The sequence below is a fragment of the Lagenorhynchus albirostris genome, chromosome 5 (genome assembly GCF_949774975.1).
Source record: "Lagenorhynchus albirostris chromosome 5, mLagAlb1.1, whole genome shotgun sequence".
NCBI classification, from domain to species: domain Eukaryota; kingdom Metazoa; phylum Chordata; class Mammalia; order Artiodactyla; family Delphinidae; genus Lagenorhynchus; species Lagenorhynchus albirostris.
In genome coordinates, this window is record NC_083099.1 from 85103025 (window position 1) to 85122036 (window position 19012).

At 39.8% G+C, this 19012-nt stretch overlaps 1 protein-coding gene across 2 annotated transcripts in view; it reads left to right on the forward strand.

Moving 5' to 3' along the window:
• Positions 1-19012, forward strand: part of ZBTB20 (zinc finger and BTB domain containing 20) — a 793456-nt gene that overhangs the window by 663591 nt on the left and 110853 nt on the right. Inside the window, exon 1 of one of the 2 annotated variants that reach the window (XM_060150582.1) lies at positions 18487-18536. The exons of the other annotated variant lie outside the window; for it this stretch is intronic. The gene's annotated coding sequence lies outside the window, so the exon portion shown is untranslated. Of the gene's footprint in view, positions 1-18486; positions 18537-19012 lie in introns of those variants that run through there. 2 annotated transcript variants of the gene reach the window in all.

Here is a 19012-nt window from a genome sequence, read left to right on the forward strand (position 1 = left end):
GAGAAAGCCCGTGCGCAACAATGAAGACCCAATGCAACAAAAAATAAATAAATTTCAAAAATATAAAAATAAATAAAATAAAAGAGTTGCAAAAAAATGAAAGAAACAAATAAAATTAGAAAGTTATTAAAATAATAATTATTAAAAATTTAAAAAAATAAAAATTTTTAAAAAAGAAAGAAGAGAGCAACCAAACCAAAAAATAAATCCACCAATGATACCCAGCACTAAAAACTATACTAAAAAAACAAAACAAAAACAAAGAGACAGAACCCTAAGACAAATGGTAAAAGCAAAGCTATACAGACAAAAATCACACAAAGAAGCATACACATACACACTCACAAAAAGAGAAAAAGGAAATATATATATATAAAGGAAGAGAGCAGTGAAATCAATAAACAAATCTACCAATGATAATAAACTCTAAATACTAAACTAAGATAAACGTAAAACCAGAAACAAATTAGATGCAGAAAGCAAACCCCAAGTCTACAGTTGCTCCCAAAGCCCACTGCCTCAATTTGGGGATAATTTGTTCTATTCAGGTATTCCAGAAATGCAGGGTACATCAAGTTGATTGTGGGGTTTTAATCCACTCCTCCTGAGGCTACTGGGAGAGATTTCCCTTTCTCTTCTTTGTTCGCACAGCTCCTGGGGTTCAGCTTTGGATTTGGCCCAGCCTCTGCGTGTAGGTTGCCTGAGGGCATCTGTCCCTGCCCAGACAGGACGGGGTTAGAGGAGTGGCTGATTAGGGGCCTCTTTCTCACTCAGGCCATGGAGGTGGGGGGGCGGTCGGGGGAGGTTACGGAATGTGGGGCAAGCCTGCGGAAGCAGAGGCCAACATGACATTGCAACAGTCTGAGGCGTGCCATGTGTTCTCCCGGGGAAGTTGTCCCTGGATCACAGGACCCTGGCAGTGGCAGGCTGCACAGGCTCCTGGGAGGAGAGGTGTGGATAGTGACCTGTGCTTGCACACAGGCTTCTTGCAGCAGCAGCCTTAGAATTTCATGCCCATCTCTGGTGTCCGTGCTGATAGCCGCGGCTCGCGCCCACCTCTGGAGCTTGTTTAGGTGGTGCTTTGAATCCCCTCTCCTCATGCACCCCGAAACAATGGTCTCTTGCCTCTTAGGCAGTTCCAGACTTTTTCCCAGACTCCCTCCCGGCTAGCTGTGGTGCAATAGCCCACTTCAGGCTGTGTTCACACAGTCAACCCCAGTCCTCTCCCTGGGATCTGACCTCTGAAGCCCAAGCCTCAGCTCCCAGCCCCCACCCGCCCCAGCGGGGGAGCAGACAAGCCTCTCAGTCTGGTAAGTGCTGGTCGGCAGTGATCCTCTGTGCAGGAATCTCTCCGCTTTGCCCTCTGCACCCCTGTTGCTGGGCTCTCCTCCGTGGCTCTGAAGCTTCCCCGCTGCCACCCCCATCTCCACCAGTGAAGGGGCTTCCTAGTGTATGGAAACTTTTTCTCCTTCACAGCTCCCTCCCAGAGGTGCCAGTCATGTCCCTATTCTTTTGTCTCTGTTCTTCCATTTTTCTTTTGCCCTGCCCAGATACATGGGGAGTTTCTTGCCTTTTGGGAAGTCTGAGGTCTTCTGCCAGCGTTCAGTAGGTGTTCTGTAGGAGTTGTTCCACATGCAGATGTATTTCTGATGTATTTGTGGGGAGGAAGGTGATTTCCGCATTTTACTCTTCTGCCATCTTGAAGGTCTCTCCAGAGGTAGGCCTTTTAAAGATGAGTTCAATGATGAAGGAAGACTCCAGCTCTGAAATACGCCTCTTCACCATTAGTGATTTGACTGTTTTGACCATCTATCTCCACTTCTCTAGATCAGTCTTTACCTTTGGGCTCCATAACATCTGTTTTCATGATTCTCCTATTCATCTGAATGTTCCTTCTTTCCCCTTCATGCATTCTTCCTTCATCTGCCCACAAAGTGTAAGTTTGCCTTTCTTTCTTCCCTCACTGCATTATTGAAGTCTGTGAGCAGTTTTAGCTTCATCCAGACATTTGGATCACCTCCCTGAAGATCTGAGTATCTAGTCCTAGCTTGTAGTCTCAGGTACCACAGACATGGTACCAGCTGCCAACTAGACAATCCCACCTGGATGTGCCACCAAGAGCATCTCAAACTCCTACTGCTGTCCTTCGAGTATGCTAGAAGCTAATCAGATCAACCCCAATACAGTTCATGCCTTACTATCTCCATGCTTTTATTCATCCCATGCTCCTTGCTTAAATTCTAACAGTTGGAACTTTTCCCACATTCCAAAGTCCATCTCAAACACTGCCGTCCTAGGGTAACTTTTTTCAGTGTCCATCATCAGATGATATTCCTCAAGCCACTGAACCTACGGAATTTTGTTAGCAACACTTTATGGTAATGGCCTTATTTTGCATTGTATTTTAGTTATGTGGTGTTTATTTTCTCCCATATTCTAAAAATTATGGTTATGGCTTCTTATTCATCTTTGTAACTATTTTCTAGATCTTAGGTTCTAACAGAGTCTTTTACTCATAGCAGGTGCTCATTAAATATATATTGAATTAAATTGGGTTTATGGGGCTTCCCTGGTGGCGCAGTGGTTGAGAGTCCGCCTGCCGATGCAGGGGACGCGGGTTCGTGCCCTGGTCCGGGAAGATCCCACATGCCGCGGAGCGGCTGGGCCTGTGAGCCATGGCCACTGGGCCTGGGCGTCCGGAGCCTGTGCTCTGCGGCGGGAGAGGCCACAGCAGTGAGAGGCCCGCGTACCGCAAAAAAAAAAAAAAAAAAAAAAAATTGGGTTTATGTATCAATGGTCATATGTGCGTTAGGGTTTGAAAGACCCAGAAAACCCACCTACCCAAAGTGTCTCTCCTACTTTCCAGGCCATAATATCTTGCTTTGGAGACTTGCTCTTCTACAAATGGGAATTTTCCACTAAGTTATCTCTTTTCATTCCCTAGAAAGTAAACTATTGACTAGTTAAGTTACTCTGCCTTCTAAGATCTACTCATTATATCCTAAGAGGGAGCAAAGTCTTGAAAGAATAGGCAGAGGTCAGGTATGTTCTCTAGGTAGTAACACATAGGAAAATGTACCTGAGACAGGTAGGGTAATAGAGAGTAGCTTGGGCTGTGTCACTTTCTAGCTGTATGCCTTACATTGCTTAGCTGTAAAACGGGATGATAATAATATTTTCTACCTGACAGAGATGTTATGAGACTAAGTAAATAGTACTAAACTGTAAAGAATAAATACTAAACAATAAAGTACTTAGAATAATATCTGGCATACTCTAAGTGCTAAGTATTAAGTATTCATATATATGACATATATAGTATATATAATCATATGTATATTAAGCATATATGTATATACCTAATACATAATACATATACATATACATTTAACAATTATTAGAATTGTAATTGTTATGTCACCCCATGAACCTGATGGCACATCCCAAAGAAACTCCTAGACAGCCAGAGACTTTCTGGGGATGGAGAGTGTAAAAGAAAATAGAACAGGCTTTGTCAGACAGACCAAGGTGTGACACACAGCGCTGCCACCTGTCAACTCTGCGCCTTGGGGAAGTTACTTAACCTCTGGAAGCCTCAGCTTCTTCATCAACAAAACCAGAATGCCCACTTTTACATATGCTTTGAGGATTAAGTGAGTTTTTGTTCTCCCTAGTGATTTTAAGATTGGATCTGATTCTTTTGGTGATTCCTATCCTTTTTCTGAACTTCACAGCTGTTTTCTTGATAAATTAGGTTCCAGACTTTTTGTTTTGAAGCAAACTTGAAAGAAATGGGTGGCACTGTTCAAAAGAAAAAATGGTGGCAGTACCAGCTAATAATTTCAAAATATCAATAATTTAATGCAGTAGTGAAAAATGGTCACCAATTAATATGCACGAAGACTGACAGACAACAAATACTTATAAAACTGTGGCTAAATCCTTAATCTAGAAAAAACTTACCAGTCAGAGCAGGTTTTGTTGTTGTTGTTTTTTTTAATGAAATATGTTCTATCTATGGAAATAATTAACTGTACTAATCCACAGGTTTTACAGTTGATCATTTTTTTTAAGTACAAGAATTTAGATTTTTACTGAAAACAGAAAGTCCTTTCCATGTAGTCCTATTAGAAAGGTTTTTTGTTGGCAGGGGAGGGATGGGAGTGGAGGGGGGAAACAAAGGAGGAAAAACAAAGGAGGAAAATATCTACAAACTCCCAGATATTTGGATCTGAAAGAGAAAGAAGCTTGGAATGTACTTCTCACATTTAGTCCTGTAGTTGTAGTGCTGTGATGCGGCACTTAATGCTCTAGGGGACCTCGAGCAAGCGTTACAAATGCAACCAAAAGTCTCATAAAAACAAGCCTCTTAACAGTATGTGAGCTGGTCTGCAATGGCCTCAGGAAATCCCCCCAGCTATTCACGTCCTTTTCACCCACTACATTCTCTGACTCAAAGGGAAACCTCACTTCACCTCCTTGACCAGAATTGAGCAGACATTGATTTGGTTACCCAGTGCTTTACTTATTCATTTATTAGTCTTCATCATTTGTATTCCACTAGAACAAAAGAATATATCTCTGCTTTGCATTAATTTAAGGATGTGCAAATGCGGGTTTGTGAGAGAGTGCATATTTATGTTTATGTAATTTGTGTGTAGCTTGCTTTAATTTAAAATATTTGCCGTCAAAGCTGTAGTACATACTCACCATCACCTTCATTGTGCAGAATGATTCTTCTTGATATATTAGCTGAATTCCTAAAAATGTTGCATGTAAAGTGAGCTTTTTAGAAGAGAATCATGTTTTTCTATTTACTTCTACAATTAGTCAGGTTAAGTGTCACATGGGAAAAATAAGTGGCCCAATCCATAATTTAAAAAAAAAATTAAGAATTGCAACTTTCACCTCAGTGATAATGATGCCTTTATCTATGGCCACTTTATGTGGCTTAATTGCCGCCAAGAAAAGCCAATAAGAATTGAATCCAATTAAAAAGCAGATATTGTGGAAGCAAATGCTATGTGTAAACCACTGTACTGGAGGCATTGGGAAATTCAGAGAAGTGTAAGTCAGGGTTTATTATAGTCTAGTTAAGGGTGCAAAACAGAAAAGATGGGATTGTATACAACAATGAAAGATTTAAATAACAGTTCTAGATATCTAGATATGTTCTTTGCACAATTACATTAATGATTTATATTAAAATATACCAGGTAATTTCCCTGCCATTGGAAGGACTCATTGATTGGGTACCACCTATTCTTAGAGCTACTGAGTGGCAACAGTGCATGGGCTCTTCATCTGAACTCGACTCATAGGTTAGTTTAAACAAAGTTTGGGCAATTCAAGCAATAATAATTTGCATCGTGGCAAAATACATGTTCCTGCCTTTTGAAATGTTGAACACCCAGTAGCTTTGCTACAGATTTTCCTTCAGGAATGCTTGTTGAACTAATAGACATTTCTAAGTAGATGCTTGATGTTAAGCAACCAAGGAATGGCCTTTGAAGATATTTTCACTCCTCAATACCAGCTTTGGATGCTATGTTGCTTTTATTTTGAATCTGTTTTTACTTAGGGAATATTGGCCAGAACAGAACCGTCATAAATTCTGCAGCAGTGTCTATTTAATGTATAACTGATCATAATTGACCCAAAGATCATGTAGGGATTTCAAGGAAATAACATCCTTAGTTACCACCTTAACTATAACCTGACAAAAAGATTAATGTAAGTTAAGGAGAAAACCATGGTGGTATACACAACTTAAATGCCTGAAAGTGTGCAGGCTACCATATGCAGTATTTCCATATATACCTGTACTCTTCTGTTGAAGTGTAAGTAATAACATCAATAGTGCCAAGCAAATGGGATCTTTAGCTTACAAAGCATTTAGAATATATCATTCCTTTTGATCCTCAACTTGTGATCTCAACAATTTGTGAGATTATTAAGTCACATATGCACATTTTACAAGTGAAAAATCTATGAATTTAAAAGGGCAGATGACTTGCTTAAGGACACAGAGCTCTTAAAAGGTGCAGCTGCTTCCCCTGATGCACACGTTGTGACTGGCTCAGAGGAAGTAACAATCCAAACAGAATCTTTTCCACACCACAACTGTTCTGCAAGGCACCAGGCACCAAAGAGTTGCCAAAATGTGACATGTAGACTTTAATCATGAGAGGATGGAAGAGCCCTCAGGCCAAAAGGCATACCTACTATGATTTCATGCAAGAAGGAAAAGGGATGGTTATCTATCTTTTATAAGATATATTTTTCCCACTTATACAGAGTCCTTGATAAATACTGTGAATTTTCATTACTAAGAAATTGGATAAAATCCTGATGATTTTCCATGAAAATCATGGTTGTCTCTGAACCGGTTGTGTGAGAGTTTTTTCAGCTCCTTAAGAGATTGGACTTCAATATCTAAGAAAGTCTCAATCCTGATCTGGACAACCCTTCCCACCTACCAGGATTTATATCTTTTCCATTGAAAAATCTGTGAATATAATCAGTTGTCTTTGAGCTGGCTTCCTGGAGCTTCTTACTTACTTAAGAATATGGTATGGGGCTTCCCTGGTGGCGCAGTGGTTGAGAGTCCGCCTGCCGATGCAGGGGACACGGGTTCGTGCCCCAGTCCGGGAGGATCCCACATGCCGGAGCGGCTGGGCCTGTGCGCCATGGCCTCTGAGCCTGCACGTCCAGAGCCTGTGCTCTGCAACGGGAGAGGCCACAACAGTGAAAGGCCCGCATACCGCAAAAAAAAAAAAAAAAAAGAATATGGTATGGAAATGAAAGAGATCATGGGCTGCTTTACTAAAACTGAGTGGCACTGGGAATTTATAAAGAAGTATGACTCTGAATCTCACAAGCCACAGGCTTTCATTGGTGATATAGCATTCAAAACTGCCACTGCATTTTGCTACCTGATGAACAAATCAAAAAATTCAGCACCTGGTTCTGGAAGCTAAAAATGTCAGTGGGTCCTCCACTCGTTATCACATCATTTAAAAGTCTACAGACTTCCAGGCTTCATTTTTGGCTTGGAGAATTAGAACTGACATTTGAGCTTCTCGAACTTTTTTTTACTCTTATTTCTTCAGAGCCTCGGTTAATGTGAAATATCAAGGTGATATCCCCAACACCTTGGTCCCAGGACACTCGCAATCCAAACTGATGTTTCTTCCATAATAATAATGCTGCATTTATAAAGTATATAGTGTTTTCATATTCATGATCTTATTATGTCCTATATTAGCCTTTTGCATAGACAGGGCAATGATAATAATACTAATAATAATACTAATACTACTAATAATATAATATTGTCATCCCCATTTTGTATGTGATGAGATGAACTAAGAACATGATCTAAGGTCATATAGTGGGCAAGCAACAGAGCCACAATTAAATTACACCCAGATGGACAGGTGATATCACTCAGAGTCCAACATGTTTTTCACTTGCCAGATCTCACAGATTTGCCCTATGATTCTCAGCTAGACTTTAGAAGTATCTAAAGAGCTTATTAAAACAGAGGCACTCAGATAGTCACCTCTGAGTGTCTGATTCAGTAGGCCTAGAGTAGGGTCCAAGAATTTATTTTTCTAACAAGTTTCTAGACAAGACTGATGCTGCCAAGAACCACTCTTTAGGAGCACTGTCCTCAGGTTGTATGCATATCTGAGTGGCAAAGTCCTAAGAAGAAAGTTTGTTTTGCATGATGTTGCCTTATGCTGCTTCTTTTCTCCATTTCTGACCTCCACTAGGAAAAAGTAGAACAAATTTGGGGTGGGGGCTAGCAAGAGAGCACCTCACTGTTTAGAATAAGCTTCGATCTTCTTGCACTCAAGAATTACACAGCAAAACCCTTCAGTTTCCTTCTAACTAGAACCTACCGTTGACTGTGGTAGATTAACTTGGAGATGAGTACCAACCCACCAATGAAGAGCTTCTATAAGACTGGACATAGGCTAGTGTGATTAGATGGATCCGTAGGCAACTGATCCATTAATCAATAATCTTTACATATATTTCTCCACGTCAACTTAGGAGGAAGTCCTTAAGGGCAAGAAGGAGAGACCCATTCTTGACCTATCCTAGTCAATATTTTTCTGAAGACTAGTAAGAAATCTTGTATCACAAACTCAGTTTGAATCAACAAGGTAATATATCTGCTTTAAAAAAAAAAGCTAAGAAATATTTTAGCTGTGTTGTGAAATAATGTCCAGATCAAGGTAGCTGATAGTAGGGCTGGTTCCTCTGGAAGCTCTAGGGAAGAATCCATTTCCTTGCCTTTTCTAGCTTCTGGAGACCATCTGCACTCCTTGGCTCATGACCCCTTCCACAAATAACTCCAACCTCTTGTTTCTGTCATCACATCTCTTACTATTAGCTCTGACTCTCTGTCTCTCTCTTATAAAAACCCTTGTGATTACATTTAGATCACATCCACAAGACTCCTTTGCCATATAAGGCAACATTCGTAGGTTCTGGGGATTAGAGATATCTTTTTCCGGGTCATTATTCAGCCTACCACAGTTCCATTGTGGCATGTCTATCAGACTACACGTGGAACACAGAACCCCTTTGTCAGCACCAGAGTTTAAGAGCCCCCTTAATAAAATATGTCCAAAAGGAGGGTGGTCAGGACTATGAAGGGCAAGCGTGTGACAGCCATGTTGCCCACTGTGGCTGAGGAGGGCATGGGACCGAGAAATAGACAAACTGGGTTCCAGTACTTATCAGATAATATGTCTAAGCCACTCAGCTTTTCTCTGTAAACTGAAAGAACCAGAGAATCTCCTAAATACCACCTAGGGCTAAGATTCTGTGCTTTTATGAAATTTATCAAGCTGTTTCTAGATGACATTTAAATTTAAAACCAAGAGTTTGTTTACTATCTCTAATATTCAGTATAAATATTGTCCACTTTTCTTTTGAATTAAAAATTCACTTAAATTTTGAATTTAGAATGTGTTATCCAAGGACTTCTTGCTATAAAAATAGTGGTGAGGCTATAAAAATCTCTAGTATAAGTGCTTTTCCCTTGCTAATTCTTAAATATCCTACCCAATAATACTACTTTAGTCTAAGCATCAAATCACTAGTCTTCGGGCAATAAGTATACCCCTTTTACATATTGAAAACTCAAGGTACAGAGAAAATAAATTGCAATTGCATATGAAGAACTAAGAGAGTTAACAGTTGTTGCCTCCAGCTTTTCTGAGATGTCATCTACCACCATGGCCAGATGTGATACCAGACAATATGTTAAATACGCCGAGCAGAGTGTACAGACCTTGTCCCAAAGATGTCAGTCTCAAAGCATGAGAAACAAACTAGAGGACAGTCACTGAATGACTGCTGTCATTATTACAGGGGTCAAAGAAGTGGGAAAGGGCTCGGGTTTTATTTTATTTTTTTAATTTAATTTACCTTGTTCTCTGATAAGGCCATGGAAGTTGACCACTGATTCTCAAAAGAAAACAGGTCTAGTTTGATACAAATCTCTCTGCAGCATTAGAGTCATCCCACAAACACCAATTTCAAACGATGATTTACAGAGGGTCACGAAGAATAATTTGGAGGAAGTTTATAGGAAGGAAAGCTTTGAGAGCTGAACAAGAAAAGGTGCTTGAAAGTAAATCAAATTATGGCATACATTGAATTATGGCATTTATTATTATGTGCAGAGTATGCATGGAATTTTGAACTAAAAGCTGAGGAAGCAAAGATCTAGACACTCTCATGCATAGTAAATAAATTAACCCTTTATTATTTTCCTTTCTATGCTCCTTACATTTGGTGACTTGTTCATACAAATGTACACTGAAAAGGACTAATAAACCAGGCTCTGCCGTGGATGCACTTAACTATTTGTGCACATGACTAAAATGGATGCCTCTAGGAGATTTTCTTTGGTATCATGTAGACACAGTCAGTATTTCAAAGGTCAAGAATTCTTTTGGAAAAAGAGGTGGTCTGTGTGCGTTTATGACTGTCAAACTTTCCTAAGCTTATTAAATTGGGAACCCTTGTCCTTTTCTTCTTTATTTGAAGATTATTCTAGTAATATGTTTGGTGAGAAAAATGCTGCTAAATAAGTCAGGGACTAATAACTGGATTAATGACTATTCTAAAACCTATGAGTTCAATATACTATGCCATTCGGGACCTAGTCTTACTTTCCACTTTAAAAGATCAGTTTTCATTGCTAATTTTTATTGCTGGAAACTGCACAGTATAAGGAAATCAGCTTATCATGAGCAGGTCATCAGCTCTTGAAATATCTGCCCATGAGAAAAAAAAAAATGATTGGAATCCTGTCACCAAGGAAATGGTTTAAAAATCTGTTTATTTCAGTGACAAACAAAAATCTCAACTAGTTATCTTTATTTTGCAATAACTTTAATTCTTTTGCCCATTCATTCATTTATTACATGGCTACTATATACTAATCATTTAGAAAAAAGAACACCCTAGATGATTATACAAACCTTAAATGTAACTATATGTTTGTGTGTGTTCCTATGCTTTTTTAAAGAGCACATTTATGACAGGAAGTGAAGAATGGCATAGTCAGGAAAAAATTAAAGAGACACGATGTAATTATCTGAACTGGAATTAAGCCAATTAATAACCCATGTGCTAACACTACCCTCAAAGTGCTGAAAATGCCATCAGATATTTAAATGCCCTGGGTGGTCATAGCCAGCGATCTTCACCTCATCCATTTTCAGCACCATCCAGGGACATGGCTGACCCTGGCTTCTGAGGAAGGGCTGCCACCTGAAGTGAGCTACAGAGGAGGTACAGATTGTATAGTCCTAGCACAAGATTCTCTCAGGTGATCGTGAATGGATTTGCACTTATTTTGTAATGAAATCGAAACACTGGTGTTTTATGCATTTGCTCATTTATTCAACACATATTTACTGAATACCTACCGTGTGCCAGCCCAGCATTATGGCTAAGAATGCAGGCTTTAAGGTCAGATTGCCTGTGTTTCATCTCTGGCTCCACACTTATTAGCTGTGTGCTCTTGAGCACATTAGCTGTGTGCTCTTGAACAAGTCACCTAAATCTTCTATGCCTTGATTTTCTTTTCTGTGAAGTGAGGATTTGTAGTACCTGATTCATAGGGTTGTTGTGGCACTAAAGTACGATGAAAAATGTTAAGTACTTAGCAGAGTGCTTATCACAAATCAATGCTCAGTGATATGTTGGTTATTATTATTATTAGCCAGGAAATATACCAAAGTCTGGAAACAAAGAGATCAAACACCCCTCAGATAATCCCTGAAGTTTAGATTCCAGAATTTAGGGCTTTTAAACTTTACCCTTTCCAGCAGAAGTCTGTATTAGACTTCTGGATCTGTATTAGATCCTTGCTTTGCTATGTGCATTCATGTCTTAAACCTGCATGCTTTGAACATAATACACTCAGCACATCCAGAGTATGCAGTTTTGTTTATTCACACCCTCATTTTCTGCCTTCCTCAATAAAAGCTCAATAAAAGCTACCATGTAATGACCAGCCACGGATTCCATCTGTGTTAGCTCATGTCATCCTCAAAATAACCTTATGGGATGGATATTACCACCTTTTACAGACAGGGAAACTGAGACTGTGAGAGCAGCTGTGACTTACACACTTTTACAAAGGTCTGTTTGACTCCAAAGCTCATTCCCCTTTCACGCAGGTCACCTAGAACGCATTCACTAAGGACTGCACTTCTCTGCCTTGGGTTCTTGCCTATCAGGTGCTTGGAGACCTGCAGGAGGCACCTACCAATGTCAAAATCACTGATTCCTCCTCCCCCTAAATTGATTGACTGTGGACCGTATGTTTTAGACATGTCACAGCAGCCATTGTTAAAGAGGTTGTCATGCAAATAAGCTAAATTACTCTGGCCATGACTTCTCTCTGATTACTTGCCTCTGAGTGGGCTCCCAGGTGCCTGACATTTCTTTCAGTTTTCTTCTGTCACCCTAAGTAGCAACATCGTTGCTGAAGCATGACTGAGAGTTTTCACTTTTATATACACCATGATTCTTGTTTTAGGACAAGAGACTTAATCTCTCCAGTAACATCTGATAGAACTGTTCTCTTCTTAAGCACCCCTTTCCCCCTTAAAAAAATTTTACCTTCAATTATCTGCTGTAAGAGGAAGATCCTTACTGAATATGATCATATATGTCCAAAAAAGATACCATCAAATACATAGGCAGATAATACAGTTTCCCCCTTTCTATTTTAGTAGCTCGTTTCAAATGAAATATATAGGAAAAGTTGCCTATAGCTAATCTTTCAGGTAGAAAATCTCATCAGTGATTGAAAATGACACTGTAAACTGAAAGATTCAATCTCTTTCACCTACAGTGTGCCTACATTTTAAAAATGAGTTGTATGAAAGAACACATCTTTTTACATTGTGATGTATAGCGGACGATATTCACAAAGAGAATTGCAAACTCTGGGAGAGGTCTTTGTAGATCGATCAACTGGCCTTCACTAGCTTGGAATGTGGCACCAGCTAGCTATACCTTGCTGAGGCTGGACCTGTACAATGCAATATTTTTCTGCTTTTCTCTGAGAATGAATTAAGCACCTAAATCCCTATCCCTAGAATTCAAAATGAACCCCCCAAAATTTCCACTTAGCTATTTAGACATTTTTAAGAATTAGAGGTCTGTGCACTAGCTGTATAGGTGGAAGAATCTTATTATTATGAAGACAAGGGTGATTTCCATACCTGTTGGGCCAGAATCTTTAAAGAAAGCTGGAAGTTGGCTGGTATGATGGAAACAGCACTGGTGGAGCCCTGGGTTCCAATGTCGACAGTGCTGTTGCCTTTATGATTTATTAGCCTGAGTCTCTGGCCCTCAGTTTCCTCATCTGCTAAATTAGGGCGTTGGAGAGATTGATCTCTGTGGCTTTTCCCGGCTCTGGTATTCTCTGGGTCTGCGAGTCGCCTTCGGTGTCTGCCATAGTCTGCCTTGCCAGCTCTGTTTGTCACAAAGATTAATCCATTTTAACTGTACCTTGGAGTGCTCCCGAGAGAGAAGGACGGATGGATTGTTTTGCACCTATTATTGCATCAGAACTTTTGCCTTTTTAGACGAGATCGTGCAGTGCCTAAAATCTGTCTGCCTGTCTGCCCACTGACTTTGTGCTGATCTCTTGCCATGGTTCCTCTTCTTGCAGCATCCATCTCCCTCCAAGATCTAGACTCGGCATCCGACTGTACCTGTCTTGTTCTCTGCAGCATCTGTCTGCTACACTCCCAGACCATCGTTAATAAACTTTCACACATTACACACAGACCCTAATATGCTGGTACCTGCACATAAATATCTATGTTGATAAAACTAGGGTAGAAAACTCCATTTTTTAAAAAGACCTCTATCTAGTGCCATTTACATTTGCACTTTTTGTTTAGTTGTAAGTTTTAATAGTTCCCCCTTTGAGGATTTGTCAGTAGGAGCAGTATTGCTTATCAGAACACACCAACAGTCTTTTTGTAATATTCGCTTTTCCCCTTTGGTTCAGCCGAGCCTGCTGACAGATCATTCAAATTCAATTGTTTTATGTCTAAGCCGAACAGCTAATTAAAGTAGGGATGATTAACCTGACTGGCAGTGTCGCTCTCCCTCTCGCGCTCTCTCTCTCCCTCTCCCTTTCTCTCTCTCCCTCCCTCCTGTTCCAATCAGTCTTTTTCTCACACTCTCTCTCTCTCCTTCCGTGTCTCTCTCCCTCTGTCTCTCTCCCCCTCTCTCTCTCTCTCTCCCCCACCTCTTCCTCTCAGTCTCTCCCTCCCTCGGTTGGTCTCTCTCTCTCTCTCTCTCTCTCTCTCTCTCTCTCTCTCTGTCTCTTGCTCTACTGTTTTTTTTTTTCCTCTCTCTCTCTCCTAAACGTGGTCTGCTTGCTGATGGCAGAATGGCACTCGGAGATTTGTGCATTGTGTCTGGTTTCCTACGGGCAGGCTGACCCAGTGCCTCCAGGGACTTATCAATAGACCACTCAGAAGAGACACAGACAGGAGAGAGGAGGAGGGGTGGGGGGAGAGAGAGAGAATCAATATCAAGAATAGAAGGAGCTCCGAAGCCATTTTTTTTTTAAAGAAGTATCGGGACTTGGGAGAGGGTGACAAAGAAGGTTTTTCAAAGAGGCAGTGGAGGAGGTTCTAATAAATTTGGAAGGAAACAGTTCCCTGTCTTGGGAAAAGGAGAACTCCTGACTGATTAGCATTCACACCAGGTATGAGATGTTCGCTACCCCTTATCACTGTGTCGCAACCGAGATGGAAAAGCCTTTTTTTTTTTTTTAAGAGACCTAGGGAGCATGTATTTCGCTGTGTTTGTTGTTGGGGGGTAAGGGGGTGGCGTGAGATCTGTGGGCATTTGTGTATGGGAGCAGAAAGAATGGAAGCAGTACAACGGGGGGTGGGAAAGAGTATGGACTATGTTACTGTCTTCCCTGTCTTTGTGCACCCCTGGGGGGTTACCCAAGTTCATTTCTAGCAGGTGGATTTAGACGGGAGTTACTTAACGCTTGACCGCCAGTTTTGAAAAAAAGGAAAAAGAAAAAAAAAAAAACGCTGCTTCCTATGTCTATTAAAGGAAGCTCCAATTTCTCTCTCTCTCTCTCTCTCTCTCTCTCTCTCTCTCTCTCTCTCTCTCTCTCTCTCTCCTCTCTCTCTCTCTTCCTCTCTCTCTCTCTCTGCCCCCCCATCTCTCTTCCCCTCTCTCCCTCTCTCTTCTTTTTTTCCTCTTCTAACCAGACAGCGGGAGGGTTCCTGGCTCCCAGCCAGCCCAAAAGCCTCTAAGTGTTTTGCACTTGTTTCAGGGAGTAGCTGCCCGGGGATTTTTCAGCATTTTCACTAGAGAACAAAGAGTTCTTTACAAAGGGAAGGGGTGGGGGGGGGGCAGTGAGCTTAATGTCTGATATATGTTTTTCTATTTTTATTAGTTTTTCGCCTAAAAAGAGAGAGACAGGAACAGAACATTCACTCTATAAAGACACAAAGACATTCAAAAGAAATCCAGTTATCTTTTCTCCCCATCACCCCAATATATATACATAAAAAAGGAAAAGGAAAAAGACTAATTAAGTTGGATATGTTGCTCTTTTCTCGTCTTTTAATCTTTCTAAATCCAACTGTTCTATGCTCACTCTATGCTATTTTTTTCTACTCACAATAAAAGTTGTTCAGGATTCATCCTCTGCTGTCATCTCTTTACCCATTCTGGGTCCCTAAAATCCTGTGGAGGAGAGAACAAGACTCCACAAAATAATCAATTTAGTGGCAAGAACGTCTTCTACTTTTGCCTCTTAGGTAAAAAGTTAATTATGGGATTTGGGTTCCCAAAATACCAATGGGGTACATTAGTTCATTCGGTCTCACAAGTTTTTGCATCCGTTTAATAGGTACCGCTTGTGTCACTTGTCAGTTATTAAGAAAAGATACTAAGGGAACAGATATTTGTATTTTATTTTTGTTTCTATTTAATGATGTAAATTACAAAACCCCCAGAGAGATTACTGCCCCATCCGTGATACACTAGTTCAAGCGAAATATAGTCTAGACAGAGATTTTTCTACGATTCTGATTGCCACGTAGCTTTGCGTGTTCTCCATTTGATTTTTTGCCTATGCATGTATATTTTCACCATGAATTTGTGTTTGTAGCAAACATTCCAGAATGCTTATCATTTTCAAATTAATGCTCCAACAAAAGAAGAAAGAAATCATGTGAACTGTCTGTGCAAGACGTATAAACAATTCCACCTTTTACATATGCTGTACATTTATATCTTTATACTGACATCCTTGAATTATAAACTCAAGAAAATGTTTTCTTTCTAAAAGTTCTCCTCCTAATGCATTTATATTTCAATTGTTATTTGGAAATCTCTTTAAGATACTTAATAGACACAAAACTGAACAGGGGGAAAATTCACAAGCACCACAAAAATTCTTAAATATACGTTATGTACAGTACCTAACTACAGATAACTATTTTACTAAGTGGAAACCAGCTACAACAGTTGTTTCAAGATTCAGAAACTCTTTTCTTCTTTTTTTTTTCATTCACTGAAAGTATAATCTGTTCCTGTCCCTGGGGTGGGAAACTGTAGGGAAAATATATACATTTTTCCATATTTTTAGAATACATTTAAGTAACTGCTTCTTAAGGGTGTAATACATATCAGGGCAGAGAGTGGTGTCTAGTCAATAAGCCCTTCTGGCTGGGAGGTGTGAGTGCCTTATGTTTGAAGTAACTTGATAACAAGGAGTCTTTTCGGGAAACCTTACTGTGTATGTGTTGCCTCAGTAATGACCCACCAGAGAAAAAACAAGAGCTAGGTGGCCAGTGTTTGCACTTGAAGTCGCTGAAAGACATTAGAATTAGGGGAACTTTTGGCGAATCCAAATTTTTCTAGGGTAACTCACTTCTTACCGTTATGTGTTTTCCTCCGGAAAATTCTTATATTGCCTTGAGACTTTTCTGTATTTTTGTAGAGATTTGTAATGCTCTTAAGAGTGCTTAAGGAGAAAAAGATCTTTAAAAAGAAAGTCATCAAAATAAGAGAAAAGAAACTCGGTCTTGAAAAAGTTTTATATTGAAGGCAAGAGCTTTTTTTTTTCCCCCTTTTGGCTTGTTTCTGATTTTTTTTTTCCCCTTGAACTCTTTTGTTGCTGTGGGCTGTTGTGTTTGCATTTTTGTTTTTTGTTTTGTTTTTTGCTTGTGCTTTTTTGTTGTTGTTGTTGTTCTATTTTTAACGTGACCAAGGGGGTCTATGAAAGAGACAGAGGGGCTACTGGAAGAGGCTGTTACTGAAAGCTGCACTAGCCCCTCTTGATCCCAACTCAGGCAGCTCCTATCAGCCAGTTGTGCCGCCAGGAGTACAGTGAAAGGTGATAGCTGTCATTCTGGGATTCTTCGTGCATCTGACCTGAGAGTAACACATTCACAGTCGAGGAGAAAAGGGAAAAAAAATAGAGGAGGAGGAAAGAAAAGCTCTTTGAGCTGGAATACACTGGCCCTTTCTTCCTGTAGGCAATCCGCCCCAGTTCTTGGCGACGTGTCCTGCACTATCAGATATCATATGACTTTTTATTTAGATTCCTTTTCGGAGAATGGCCTGTTAGGACTCTGTTTGTTTTCTTTTATTTAATTTCCTTCTCCCCTCACCCGCTAGTTTTGTGTATCTGTGTGTGAGAGAGAGTGTGTGTGTGCGCATGCATATGTGTGTGCAATTTTTATCTTTGTTTTTGTTCTGTTGATCTGATGCTTTCTTTAAGGACAAAGCTTTAATTATTTCAGTGTACTGGTTTAATCATTTGCCAAAAAGAAACCTCATTCTAGGCTTTTGGGGGGTCCATTTTTAGACATGTCCATTAACACATGAGGCTGGAAATCCTAAATGCTTGCTGGTCGGCCCTTGGCCCATTCCCTCACCTTAATTTCACCCTCCCCCTCATCAGCATGCACGATAGTATAAGTTAGGAAACACCTGTGCTGAGTTGCGAGGGAAATAAAAGTAGAAGCAACTTCTTCAAATCTGCACTCCTAGTTTCACTTTAATAAACTTTTTTTTAATCACTGATTTTTTTTTTTTTTTTTGGCACCCTCTGCTGAGCTTGAAAGCATCAGAGATACTGAACGATACGTCTGTGGAGCTTTTGTGAGGCCAGCTGAGCACCCCTGGAAAGTAGAGCAGGGGCTGAAAGTCATTCAGTGACTTAAGAATTAAGTGAGAGATTTGAATAAGATCTGTGAGATCTGTGGGCCGGGCAGGGTTTGGTGATAGATGGTAAAATGGAATACTTAGGGATGCTCAAGGAGGAGAAAAAATTTCCAGTCAGGGTAACACAGGCATTCCTGCTGCAATTAGGGCCTTAAAAACTGTATTTAAGCCAATTTTTATTTTGTGTAACTCAAAATTTAACTAATAGATATGTGATTGCCTTCCTCTCCATGGCTGCTATGTAAAACAGAGGAATTATACTGACATTATTCCTGGGTTTCTCCTAAATTTTTGATGTATTTCTTTTACAGTTTTCAAGAGTTCAGATTTTAGTTAGCAAAAGAAAAACATAACTTCTCTAGGTATGCACATAGTTTCCTATGCATTATTCTTATCAACGCATAACCTATCTATACGTAACATAATATATCCTATTTGTATCAGGATTTTTTTTGTATAGTAACAAGCAAGACTGCCTTGAAGGTACAGATGACCATTACATTCTTTAAACTTATAGTTTTTAGTTCCTTGTTACTCTCCCCAAAATTATTTTTTACAGACCTTAAATATCTACTGCCTTATCTTAGCCCAAGGTGAATTTTGTTGAAACTTAGAGGGAATTTTATTCCACCTCTTAATTTAAGAGAATCCAGAAGGGAAGAGGGAACTATTTTTCGTTCAACAAAAATTTTAGAAGCCTTTTTTTTCCCCAGCAGAAAACTCCAAAACAGCTTTGTTTCAGAACGTTAAACTTGGCATGGATCAGAAATGTGAGTTTTGCTTTGTTTGAGGAAATTTGTTTTTGAAACAACAATGTTATAAATATTTTTAAATTGCCTGCTGAGCATGCGCTGTGTCTGACTTTATTCATAGTTTTAAACACACACCAAAGTGCAGTCTTCTGAATGGCCACAGGTAAGGCTGTTGATTTGTAGGATCTTTCTCAGAGCCACCTTCAGTGAGTCTACTCAGTTTTCCAGAAGGGAAAAGGGCGAGAGCTGAGTTTAAACCTGGATTCCCTTCTAAAAACCATAGAGCAAAAGTAGATTCCCCCATTAAGGCTTGCACATTATACTTAGGGTAAGTACTATTCAACTTTCCTTTCTTATGGGAGTCGCCTGCCTTAACTTTTCGGCTTACTACTAGCAGAGTAAAATAAGAAAAAAATTGAACTCAATGAGGTATTTGACTGAAGTAGAAAATTTGCAGATTTTTAAGGGCATTTATTGTGCATAAATTTGGGGAT